The following is a 13,867-nucleotide window of genomic DNA, read 5'->3' as shown; positions in this document are numbered from 1 at the left end:
CGTGGCGGCTGAAGAATGCATTTCAGTGATTAGCAGCGACAGTATTCATTTTTAATAAAACAACATGTTCCGTGCATCTCGGCAGCCAGCTGCCGCCACCCCCAATTGTCTTCATTACAAATGAACAGAAGAGCGAGTCTGACTGAGATAAGTTGAGAGTTTCTCGCTTCTGCCTGGAGACATCGCCACCGTTCACCGCACAGAACTGCAGTTTGGCCACCAAACAACAGCACACGATTACATTTTCTGACAGTTTGTCACAGTCATTGTGGATTTGGAGAGTTCATTAAGGAAATACAAGTTAAAGAAGAATTTCTACTGGAATCTGATCAGAATCGTCTTCTAATGAGCAGCAGAACACCAACAAGATGATCGATCACAAGGGATATGAGTGTAAATTAAGGCTGAAACGAACCACTTCACCCTTGAAGGACACAAAAACGCCCCAAATCACCATTAAACTTCTGTATGGTGCCATATGGCCACTAGTGAGGTGATTTTAGTTAATCTGAAACAGACTGTGCAGAATATGAATTTGGATAGTCATTTAAAAAAAACAAAAACTATTTGCTGAGCTTTTTAAAAAAAAGCAAATCAGCAGCTAAGGCTTGTTAAGTAATTAGTCGTGATTTGTTAACTTGTTTAATGAACTATTTTGTGTTTTGTAATTTGCTGATTTGTACAAAAATTGTTGAAAAAGAAGTGTGTTAATGATAATGGCACTGTTAATGAACACTGCAAGCAACAGCTTGGAGCAAGACATCTGTCCTCTCATTTCAGACTATTTGATGATCTTTTTAAATAGCTTTCACCAGAAAAGAACCCAGGGACTATCCAGTAGTTACCAAAAAATAATCAAGCTTGAGGGGTTTGCCTTTTACAAAGCATTCCTGTGTTCTCCACGGAGCAATGTTAGAGAACAAGGCACGAAAAAGGTGTATTTTCAAAATGTCATTCGGTAATTTAATGTTGTCAAATGAGGCAAACCGAAGGCCATTATAAATCCAGGCAGCATTCTTTACCTGGGCATTTTTGCACTGCTATCCCATTCTGCTTCAAAAAAAAAAGAAGAAACCTCAGCAAAGATGATCCCATTTTAGGCTTTTACAATCCCCTCGTTTCATCTCTCCAGGGGTATACGTGTGTCTTTTTAGTCCACTATGACTCAAGGCTTTAGAAACCGAACTCTTTCTTTATACACGTATCGGCTGCTCTCTTCCATTTTTACACATGTGACGCAAAGTTTACTCAAAAGGTTGTATAATCCTTGTTTTTTTAAGAGAGAATCTAAACGGGGGACCCTTTAATGTAGAGAACTCTGCAAATAGATTTTTTTAAAGCGCTTATCTAAAAAAACCACACTGAGCAAAATGATCCATGTGTTAAAACTCCCTCATAGGAGCAGAATACAAAGAAATTCAGTAGAAACATTTACTCTTTTCCATCAGATCCGGTAGAATGTTCTGGTCCCAGCTGAACGCAGAGGTCGGCATTGCTCCTACTCACGCAGACATTCAGAAGTGCAAATAGAGAAAACAGTGAGGTGCCATTTGCTTGGGTGTTCGCTGATGTGCACACCTCCAATCACACTTTTAGAATCCATTCTGTTCCCCAGACTGGATCTGACTGGGTGCCCACAGGGATTCAACTGAGCTCCCCACATAGCCAAAGGTCACCCAGCAGAGGTATGGCTTTCTAATGCAATGCCCTTTCGTGGTGAGTCAACTGGCTGCATTGTATTCGCCTCACATAGACTTCTTGCAGGGGAGAGGCTCTTTGAGAAGCAGGATAAGGAGAAAAGCATTGACAGCAATTCTAAAGGGCAATCATACAGATAATTCAGTCCAATGACCATCTTTATTGAGATTAAGGCGCCAGCACCTTTCATATTGTCTAAACAAATCAACAGCCACTCCGTGATCGCCCGAGGACTCAGAGATGCAGGGAAAATAACACAAGCATCATTTTCGACTCCGCAGCGCCTCAGATGGTGCCGCTTTCTGTCAGTACCAGCCAAAGACGGGCTGCGCCAAGCTGGCATCACCGTTTACCAGCACACGGAGTGTGTTGTGATGTCATGACAGCACATTTGGTTCTGTCTGCCTTCTGGAAAACATGGGAAAACCCACCTCCAGTTGCTATTCAGTCTGGTTTCGGCAACTTTGCAGACTTTTCGAAGTTTTGTGTTTTCTCTCCACATACAAATTCAACTTTCTCTCAACATTTTTACGTTTTTTCCATCAATCCCCTCTGTGAATAGTTTGAATGGTAAGAATTGTTTTACACACACACACATGCACGTACACACACACACACACACACTTGTAAGGTTTTCTTTAAGAAGTAGCAGTATTTAATGTGATCAATAACTAGTTACATTCTCTTGCATTTTAACCTCCTAATGGTTGAGATTTAATTGAAATATCCAAACAGCAATCAGAATGTTGCCTTTTAGATAATAGCTACATCAATTGTGTTGAGGAAATAAGGTTTTGTTGATGTAGACTCACCTCTGTAGTTAAGGAAAAGGAGATCTGTGACCTAAACTTAAGATCAAATGCTCGTAAATACGGATAAGTCATTTTTATTTTGTTTTGTTTCAACATAACCTAATTGAGCTGCTATACTATTCTGTGTTAGCGCTGTATTTTGCCATAAGAGCCAACTGTTTCCTTTTTTTCAGTCAGCTTCGCCCGTTCTTTGCAGCAGGATGTGTCATACCATTGCTGAGTTTTGTCTGTATCTGACAAAAAATGGCAGCAAAGATTCTGAAAGGCTGGGTCAAATGTCAAGGTCAAGAGGCAACCTGGAAACCCGGAAAACCCGACATCAATCAGTCTTGATCATTGTAAAGAATGAAAGGATGTTGCTGCCACTGCATGAATAAAAATATGAAGGGAATTAAATGGATTTGCTCAATAATGTAGAGACATTTGGCTTATAGTGTGATGATGCATGTGAGCAAACCAAAACAGCCCACAGAATTATGATTATTAGGACAACTAAATCACAGGAATCATAAATCTGGGTGGATTTTCACCTGCATGCTGTATGATTTACAGAGTCAGTCATGTTCCTGAGACACACATCATATATTTTCACAGCCTTGACTTGAGATATACAGAACCACTAATATCGTGTAAGAGCTGCAGCTTGTTTGTATGGTAAAATATTCCTTTAATGTCTGATGCAACCTGTTGCAAGACGAGACAATGCGAGCAGGAGACGGCTGCTAGCAGATATGGGATTAAGGGAAAGAAGTCATTAATCCCCTCCTGGCAATTAGGGCATATTATCTTTCTAATTACTATTATTATCACAGTTAAAAAGGAACACATTTGTAAAAAGTGGTGCTCATGACACTGCACAGTGCCTCCCCTATTATGTCAAAATTCTTATTAAAAATCTAAAAGTGCAATTATGTCAGCTTGTGAAGAGTCATTAAATCTCGCATGAAAGCCTTGCTGATATCAAATGTGAGATTCAGAGCTTTCGAGCCAAACTCTCCCTCCACAATACAGTATTAGCTCTGTCACGCTCTACAAAGGCTCCACAAAGGACACCGCGGTCCTATTAGGCAAGTAAACAAATCACAGAATGAAATGAGATGCCTTTTATACTGAAACAATGGATTTCCCATAGGGGAAAATATGGCAGGAGATGAAACCCAATAATGAAGCACGTGCTATATAGAAACCATGAGATGGGAGGCCCGAGTGAAGGAGGCCCGTCTCTGCTAAAGAGGTGAAAAATCCTGACAATGGTTTATAGATTGAAATGAGGAAGCCCTGTGTTTGGGATTTACTCACAATTGCAGAGCTGAGACGAGAGTCCCGCAGTCTGGCATTCACAGCAAGACTCGGCTCATCATTTCAAAGGAAAACCTGCTTCCCCTATCCCCCACCTCACCGTAGAATAGGGTGGCGGCGCAATGGTTAGCACAGTCAACTCAATGGAAGGAGGTTCCGAGTTTGATTCCAGCCTGTTTGGATGTTCTTGCCAGGAGATTTCTCGGTGCGTGCGCTCTGCAGTGACGTGATATAGTGTGCCTTTGACCGCTGCGATGGTCTCCAGCACTCCCTGCCACCGAGGATTAAGCTGAGGATATCTGCCAGCATTAGCCCCAAAATACATGATTTAATACACCAGACAAGGCTCGTGCCTGTTTTTCTCTTAACCATCTCATGTTCAAACATGAGCTAAACACTAAGTGAAAATCAATTAGCCCTCTTGGATTGCCATATTCCTCATTTGTTGGAGCAGCAGCCACTCTCAGGCAAGATTGGTATATGTTTGTTTCCCGAAGCACACGTCTCCAAAGCTAAAGACAATTAGAGCTGAATGGGTCTTCAGAAGGGACAGCTCTTTTGGCTGGGCCCCAAGTGAGGCTGGCGGTTTCATCTCTGTCCGAGATGGAGGAGACCCTCCTCACAGCAGCTTTAACACCAAGGTGCTCTAAGTGTGTCTGACAGAGTATTGATTAGCTCAGGTCTCATGTGCAGCAGGACTGCATTAGCTCACAATGGCCATAGATTTTGCTCTCTCTTTCTCTCCGCTCCCCCCCCCACACACACACACGGTGACCTCCAGATGGATTCCTACACTGTCGAACCACTGCAGTCAGAATCTAGGAATGTGAAGAGCTCCAGTTTGTCTTTTGTCACGGCATTCATGGATTTCAGGCTTCGCTGTTCATTGAGTATTTAAATGTGGAATGTATTGCCCTGATGTTGTTTTGTGTCTCAAACCATCTCAGAAGCATTCTCAATGTTAATGAGAAAAGGATACTGCATTTCTTTGTTTCTATTTGCATCACAGCCATTTGATGAGGAGATAGCAACAATGGGTCGGTGTTAAATAATGACTGTGCTACTAATAAGATCAAATATCACCAGATAATGATTTAACTTTGAGCGCATCTGGCAGCGGTTAAGAGACGAGACGAGATGAGACAAGTCTGGTACCATCTAGCTGCTCTGATATGTTCAAGGTTACTCGTTAAGATTAATTTTTTGCGGGTTGGATTAAAAAAAAAAAAAAAGAAACAAATATGATGTCATAGTCAAAGTTCATCCCATAACTGAGCATGAAATATGGCGACAATATGCTCAGTAGCATTTATGCTTCTCTCCACGTAAATGTTAGGACCAGAGTGATGATGTCTGCATGTTTGGTAAATCAAATATCAACTGTAATTTGACAGTAAATTATGATGCTGGGGCTTAATCTTCAAATCTGCCTATATTGTGTTTGGTTGTTGTGATGGTTGTGTGTTTACACGTCTGCCTCTCCCCATTGTACCTGTACACACCTGCTCCCTCCCACTAGCTTTATTACACATAATATTAATGTAGAGCAGGGCAGTGGTTGACATTTTTATTGAATTATTTACAAGAGAAAATAATGACAGTGAGGTTCCATCACTAAACAAATAAATAAATCAGATGTGTAATCAAATTCAGGAATGATGTATGTGGAGAGGAGTGTTATTAGGTTTGGTGATAGGTGTCAACGCTTGGAGCGGGCCGCGGTGGAAGCGTGGATGTGTGTGCTGACATGTGATTCTCCCGCTCAGATCATCACACAGCATACCAACTGGCTCACAGTTAAAAGTTTCGCTGGCCGTGAATGACAACGGAGCAAGCCCTAACCTCAAAAAACCCAGAATTTAAAAAAGTTTCTTTGTCGTTCTCCATGCTTGTATTTGTGCGTGCGGCCGTATATCATCCTGTGGCGGAATTTTGAGAGCAACGTTAATTTCACGCTAAAGGTAAGTCCAAATCCAGCTTGTCATCTGAAACGGAATGACCTAAGCATTTAAAAAGAATTAGGTGGAAACACTGAGGCAATAAAAACTGCTGCGAAGGAGACAAAGAAGAAAAAAATGTTGGCCACTATCTGCGGTTCTAAAGGATTTTAATATGCAAACGATCATTTGTGGGATGATCCAGACCAGTCAAGAGTACGACCGTACACAGCTGTGGTGGATGTTCTGTTCCAATGGCTGATGTGTCAACAGAAGCCTGAAAATTTCCCATATTTAGGAGGACACATGTGCGACGTTATGTTTATGTACAGATTATATTCTGTAATAAATCATGAATGTGACGGAGGAGAAAACCGTTTAGGTTCCAGTCTACCATCGAGTGAAATTTTCTTTTTTTGGGACTACATATTCTTGCAAATACATAACTAAACTAACCTTTTTGTACCAGCCACCGATCATCTGAGGATGTGTTTTCTTTTCCTCTAGCCTGGGTTCACAATCTGAAAAATCCCTTTATTTAAAATTCAAGAGTTCAAGAAGTCAAGGAACAATTAACTTTGTTTGACATTGCAGGAGCATTAAGAGGAAATGCATTTTTAGATCCAGGGTGGAAGAAAATGGGCAAAATTAGGTCTTGTTTAATAACGGAAGTCTATTATAACACACCAAAGAGAGAGCGAGAGGGGCATAAGGACAGGTCCACAGATAGGAAGCAAATTTAAATTCATCGATTTAAAAAATGACGTCTACCCTTCAAACGTTGACCTCGGGTCAAACTGTGATAACTTTCAGTCTTTTTATATTTTCCACAATAAGATATCAGCTGGAAAAAGTCATGAGGTGGGTAAAGTGAGATGAGAGTGTGTGTAATGGTGAGGGAGGGATCGCCATTCAGAGAAGCATTTGAAGTTTGAACTGACAGGACCCAAGAGAAGCCTCGGCAGAAAGCCTGCGAGATAAGGGGGGCATTATTCCCTAAACCTGAATAATCCCTTGACGGCAGGATCCCGGCCTTCTCCTGGGGTTATGAAACGTCTGTGTGTCTGCGAGGAGGAGGGAGGAAGGTGAACAGGAGAAAAAGAAGTGCTTTGGCTTTAAACCATTCTTAATTTGATGAGTCGAAATGAGTTTGGGTCTAAACCCGTCTCCCCTAATGACACATTCAAAAACATTCAAGGAATAAGTTGCTTATTTAAATGTACAAATTAGAGCTGGATTTAGTTACAGTTAATTTCTCTTTGAGTGCTATAAAAATGTAATAATTATTCAACTGAACCTAAGCAGCCATTCATTAAATTAGGCAGAAAAGATGTTGCCTCTTTGTCTCGTTTCACAACATTTGATTTGCCAGCTCAGATGGATCCCGGCTCGGGTCTTTCCACAGTTTGCGTGTTCTCTCCGTGGTTGTCCGGGCTTCTCTCCCTCCTACTAAATGGATGCACGTTAGGTCGACTGGAGCCTTGGAGTCATTTCAATTTAAATGTAACTGTTGAGGTTTGTTGAGACAAGGGACGTGTCAACGTGAAATGTCAGCCTTGAAGGCCGTATCAGCGATGTGACGTTGCTGTTGACAGCTGAAATATTCGAAACAAAACGGAGCCGCAGTTACCTGACCAGAACTGCACCGGAGCAATTAAAATGCTGTGAAGATTTCTTCGGTTTAGCTTTGCTGACTGCAACCACCTCTGTTCCTCTGATAAAGTTTTGCGTTTCTCTCCCTGATTTGATTTGTAATTACTTTTGGCGTGCGGCAAAACTCCGCGTTTTTTTTTTTTTTTTTTTTGGTCTGACTGCTTTGTACAGCAAAAACATGGCCATAATTGACGCTTTTTGAACCCTCTACATTCCTCCGTGCTCAGCACATGGCTTCAGGGTTACTTCATTTTCTAGTTTGGCTGAAGATTTCTGTTTAAGGATTTTACATTCATTGATGAATCTGACCTGGGCATCAGAATGGAAACCTTTCAACTCCAGGACTTCTCTTCCACACTCATCTGGCTTGCCAATATTAATTGGGGATTTTTGCCTACTTGAGGCCGGTAGCCTGTTCCGTTGTCATCTGAGCATCTCTGTTTAGGTTTGGCTTCCACCTGAACCTGGAGTAGTAGATGAACTGCCCACTTTTTTGTTATAGGCTCGATCTTATCTACTTGTGGTGTACGAGTACAGAACTGGCACAGTACACCCACTCCTGCCCTCTGAGCGTGGGGAACACTTTGTTGTTTTAGGAGCAGGTAGGTCCACAACATCTTGTTTGTTTCTGGGAGATTTTATGGATGGTACGCAGCCTACAATTACCAGAGTTTGGGAGAAAAGATTTGTGAAGTGAATAAGTAAAACGTTGGTACAAATTTTAATTATTTCACATAAGAGCAGTGTGTTAACCTCAAACTTTAGAGTAATCTAACTGAATTTCTCCATTTTATTCCTTTTATCACAAAATGGAAGAAAAATCTACACAACACAACCATTGGGGATGGGGGGGTATAAAGCTGATATGGGATTAAATAATGACTCCAATACTCCAGGAATTTAACCCACCACAGAGAGCTTTATTTTAGGGTACCTGTCAAAAAGTTCACAAGTCCTTGAAAGCTAATCATGGCCAGAGGGGGTCGTTCACAGAGGACTGATAGATTTACAGTTGCATTTAAGGGATGAATAAGAGCAAAGAAGGGCAACCAACAAAGTTATGTTAAAGTTGGGCTGGATTCTGTTTCTCGGTCACTACACGTTTTACATTAAAGTTCTGCAGTTTCCTCATATCTGTGATATCAATCCGTCTTTATCTGTGACTGCCCTGGGAATATCCCATCTCTGTACCTCTCTGTAGTCTATGAGTTAGGAGAGTGCATGACAGAATTAAGGGCAGTCAGGCAGAAAATGGCTACAGGGCCAATGCAGGCAGCAGAGAATGAAAAGCAGAAGATCATTTTCAAGTGGGCCTTAAAAATTCAACTGCCGGATGGCTAAATTTGTATCATCGCTGCTGCCCATACTGACCGGCATCGGTGTCTATGATGGATTCAAAATTGCTGTTCTGACGTTATTTGAGATTTGGTGGAGCCAATTACATGCCGAGCTATATGTAGACACTCACATGAGTTCGATACAGCCATCCATCCATCCACAGTTACACACACATAACTGTGTGCGCGCGCGCGCGCACACACACACACACACACACACACACACACACACACACACACACACACACACACACACACACACACAGGCAAAAATCTAATTTATCTACAAGATCTGCAAAAACAAAACATACAAATTGAAAGTACTGAGAGAGTTCATCTTAACCCTTTAAACCCTGAACCTGTTGGCCGGACAAATAGTTCACCTAAATGTTGCTGGCATCTAGGGACATCTGGGGACCTCAGAGAACCTATTTCCAATGTCAGAAATATTGTGTCTCCAACAATATTTGGTTCCTCAGTGGAGAGATGGGAAGTTGTTTTGCTTGCATTTACCTTGATTTGAGAGGGCAGGACTACCAACATGACCACCATAGAGGCTAGATTCCCAACACACTTGTTCATCACACTTCTACATCAACCCAAACAGGTAAATACTATGTTGGAAATCATTTCTGATTCAATATGTTTCCTGTCTTCTTTAAAAATTTAATAAAACTCAGTACAAGGATGTGATAAAGGTACCCTGTGACTAACAATGTTCCCTTTCCTGGTTTTGTGTCTAACTGGTATCCTCCAAGGGTAGTGGTGACATTTAACAACACTGTATTCAAGCTGAAAAGAAACAGACAAGACATCATAACACAACTGTGTGCTTTGTGTGTGTATGCGTGTGTGTATTCAGTTGAGGGAGAAAAGGAACCAGCAATGCTGTCAGTTAATTTTTAGATCTGGTAATCTTCCAAGTTCATTAACAAAAGCTTGTGCGACTCCATGTGGCTTCCGCACACACCGAGGACTTGTTGTGATACACTACAATGAATAAGTGATAAGCTGTTTGGGTAATTTGCGAAGTAACACAACTTTTATTATTTACGGCTTAACCCCTGATGGGTGTGTGTGTGTTACAGAGGTGAGATAACAGTGAGCAAATGTGACAGCGTCGTGTGGGCGGAATCCACTTAAAACTATTACAATCAAGCTTCATTTACATGAACCTCTGACAACCTTCAGTTGACTTTGGGGGCTGCATTTGGGAATAGCGGACACGGGTATTACGGAGCACGCCAGTGCATTTGTAATGGGGGCAGGCGGCAGAGGCGGCTGCTGAATTGCTCCACAGAAGAATAAAAAAAAGAAAAATAGCTCCAAATGGAAAGAGATCAATTCCCCCCTACTTCGCCCTGCGTGATGGATTTGACATTCATCAGCACCCTGTCAACTAATGCATTTGGTTTTATATTACACCTGAGATGTTTTTCTTCTGTCTTTCTTTTTTATGGTCTCATAAAGCCAGATTAAAATGGCACAACTGTGAATTCATTTAATAGGTGGAAACAAGGGAAATTTTCATATTTGAGTTTACTCTTTTTCAAAGCAGTAGCAACGAATCGGAAAATAATTGTTCATATCAGTAATGTGTCCCTACTGAAAAGACTCCTCTTTACAGAAGAATGTAAAATCATGCACATTTCCTCGGATTTAAACTGTAATCAGTCCCAAGACCAGAAGAGTTTCCACCCGAGCAGCAGTACATTCTGCTGTGTTTATAATAAGTCAGGGTCCGAAAGGCTGATTTCTATTATAAATATTCAGTTGCTGGAAAAAAATATTCTGGCATGGATAAATATGAAAAATTAAATTTCATTTGTAATGGTAATAATTCCTACAATACAAATAATTTCTGTGGGAGAATTTGGCCTTTCAGCCCATCTGAAAATGTAGAACACCTCGTCCCAAAAGAGACCGTCCCAGGCTCATGGGAGTATATGAGGTTCTGCAATACTAAAAATGGAATATTACAACAAGACAGCCATTCTCTGTCTTACTGTATTTAAAATATACTCATCCTGTTTGAAATATATTCACGCTGCTTTGTGCACATTCAAATCTGGGGCAAAAGGTGCATCTACTCGTTCATCTTTTCCAGCAGCCTATTGGGGAGTTGTATAGTGTTTCTGCCCAATTAATTATGAAAATATTTGAATTCTATTACTCCAAACATTCTGTGTTTAAATGTTTTTTTGCACACATGGTTCAGATTCAGTGTACTCAATTGAATTTGACCTCTTTAAAGCAGATCGGTCGGTCTCCCTCCTGACAGTAGGTGGAGCTGTTTTCTTATTGCCACCAGAAATAGCTCAGGCTCTGTCAGCAGTGTCCCCACTGTGAGCTGAAACTATTGTCATATTACAATGCTTCATTTTAATGTTTTTGTGATTTATTTGGACTCACAAAAACATCCCCAGCTTCCTGTAAAAGAATATTTTATTAAAACAGATGACTCCCATCTGTAGTCAGACACAGTTGCGACAGATAGACACTGCTGCTACCTCGCATGGCCTTTATGGATAATAATTATGATTGTCATGGTTATAATTAGAGCATTGTCAAGTGTATACAGCTTCTAATAAACACTCGTTGTTCACCTCTCTTCTGCTGATCTCTTCCCTCTTGTTCTTCTGTTCACATAACAAGCAATAATACAACCTCTCCTTTAATTTCTTTCTTTGTTATATTTTATGCTGTCAGGAGAAAAAAATCAACACTGTCAAATTAATGTCACTGATTTTGTAGTTTCGGAAACAAAACATATCACGAAAATGCAGCTTTTTACCATCAAAATACAACATCTTGTGTGTGTTTTTGCTCTTTTGTTCGCAAAATACAGGATAATACAAAATACATTACATTCATTAATTCCATTTTACCAAGTGAGGACAGTTTTGGGAAACAAGGACTGGTCCTCACAACTTCATAGGACTGTTGAGATTAGAATTGGGTTGGAATTAGGGTAAGGGATTAGAGATTAGAGGTAAAGTATGGGTTGGGGTTTAGGGATTAGAGGTAAAGTAGGGGTTGGGGTTTAGGGTTAGGGTTCAGAGGTAGGGTTAGGGTTGGGGTTTAGGGATAAGAGGTAAGGTAAGGGTTGGGGTTTAGGGTGAAGGATCAGAGGTAGGGTTGGGGTTTAGGGATAAGAGGTAAGGTAAGGGTTGGGGTTTAGGGTTAAGGCTCTGAGGTAAGGTTAGGGTTGGGGTTTAGGGTGAAGGATCGGAGTTAGGGTTGCAGTTTAGGGATTAGAGGTAAGGTAAGGGTTGGGGTTTAGGGTGAAGGATCAGAGGTAGGGTTAGGGTTTAGAGATTAGAGGCAAAGTAAGGGTTGGGGTTTAGGGTTAAGGCTCTGAGGTAAGGTTAGGGTTGGGGTTTAGGGTGAAGGATCGGAGTTAGAGTTGCAGTTTAGGGATTAGAGGTAAGGTAAGGGTTGGGGTTTAGGGTTAGGGTTAAGGTTTAAGATTAGTGTTTAAGGGGTTTTTTGCATTAAATTTGTTGCATTGGCCCAATGATCAGCAGGGTGTGGCTAAGAGGTGTAGACAAGTGGGAAGGTTGCAGCCCACAAGGGGGTCTGGATTCAAGACCAGGACTGGACAAGATGAGAAGCTGGCAAAGTCCTCTAGCCACAATGATATAAATTAGATTTAATTGAATAAATAAGTAGAAATACAAGAAGAAAGGCTTAAGGTAAAAAAAACCCAAAACATTTTATTCAAAAAAAGGGAAGGGAGAGGAAAGAGGAGGTTTAAGACTAAATTAAAGGGGTAAGAGCACAACAAAAGAGTCCATAGGTAGGGGGCAGTAGTGACAAATTTCTAAATAAAAGTGCTATTAAACCATGACAAAAATGCATAAAAACAGGGTCATTCAAAAAGCAATCCATCAAAATGTAAAAATTGCCCCTACTCGCCGTGTTGAAAAGTAAAGATAAAAGTTGTTCAGAAAAATAGATAAAAGGAAATCAAAGGTGGGAGTTATAAGAAACAAAATGTGGTGGCTGGCAGGTGGGGTATCTTTTCATTAGTTGTTTCTGGGGGGTTCTTGTAATTATGCCTAGCTTGGCAATACCCAATTTATGTTTTTCTCCCTCTGTCCATATGTCCAAAGATTGTTGTGCTCAATACCTGAAATGAAGTGACTGGTTGTGTATGATTAGGAGTGTTGGACATGGGGTGGTGGTTGACCTCCTACTCTATTGTAGAGATGCTGTGTGAGGTGAAAATATGTACGAGGTTTTGAATTTTCCTTTTCATACTATTTGCATGTGATGATAATTGGTAGCAAAGATGGCTATAGGGCCCCAAGTGGGAAAAGCTGTTCTGCTATACGGGTCCGCTATTTTAAGTGACAATGTTAAGAAAAAGAAGGGTACTGGATGTTGCTGTGGGGAATGGGGGGATACAGAATTTTGTTTATTAGGGGTGGGAGTTCAGGTTGGGTTAGGAATGAGGGTCGAGGGTATGTCTGGGTAAGAGATAAGGGTTGGAGCTGGGTACTGGGGAAGATGGGTCAGGGTTAGGAGTGGGGTTTAGGATTAGGGGTTGGAGGTTTGTTTTTGGTTTAAGGTGAGGTTAATGTTAGTGTTTAAAGTTTGGTTATTGTTAGGGCTGGGTTTGGGGTTTAGGATTTGGGTTGGGTTTAAGGTTATGGTTAGAGTAAGGCAGTTGGTTGGGATGTTAGGGTTGGGAGCTGGGTAATCTTTTCTGTCTCTAAAATTCCTCACTTAGATAGAAGTAAAAGGATGTGTTTGTGTGTTTTAGGTTTATGGTTTAGGGTAAGGATTCATGTGTGTGTATATTTGTGTCAATCTTTTAATGGGTTACTTTAATGTTAGAGTTTAGGGTTAAAGTTACGGTTAGGGTTGGGTTAGGGTTACGGTTAGAGTCAGGCAGTTAAGATGTTAGGTTTCGGAGCTGGGTAATCTGTTCTGTCTATGAAAGTCCTCACTTAGATACAAGTACAGGGGTGTAAGTGTCTGCCAATCGCTTAATGTGTTCATTTCAAACAGATCTATATATCCCTCTTCAGCAAAGATGTAATTTCCCTGACAGGGTACATTTCCACAGGCAATCAGAAAGGGTTAGGGGTTAGGATTAGGATTATTGTTAGGGTAAAGCAGTGAA

This window comes from Takifugu rubripes, chromosome 13 (genome assembly GCF_901000725.2).
Source record: "Takifugu rubripes chromosome 13, fTakRub1.2, whole genome shotgun sequence".
Classification (NCBI taxonomy): Eukaryota; Metazoa; Chordata; class Actinopteri; order Tetraodontiformes; family Tetraodontidae; genus Takifugu; species Takifugu rubripes.
This window is presented reverse-complemented; position numbering follows the sequence as displayed.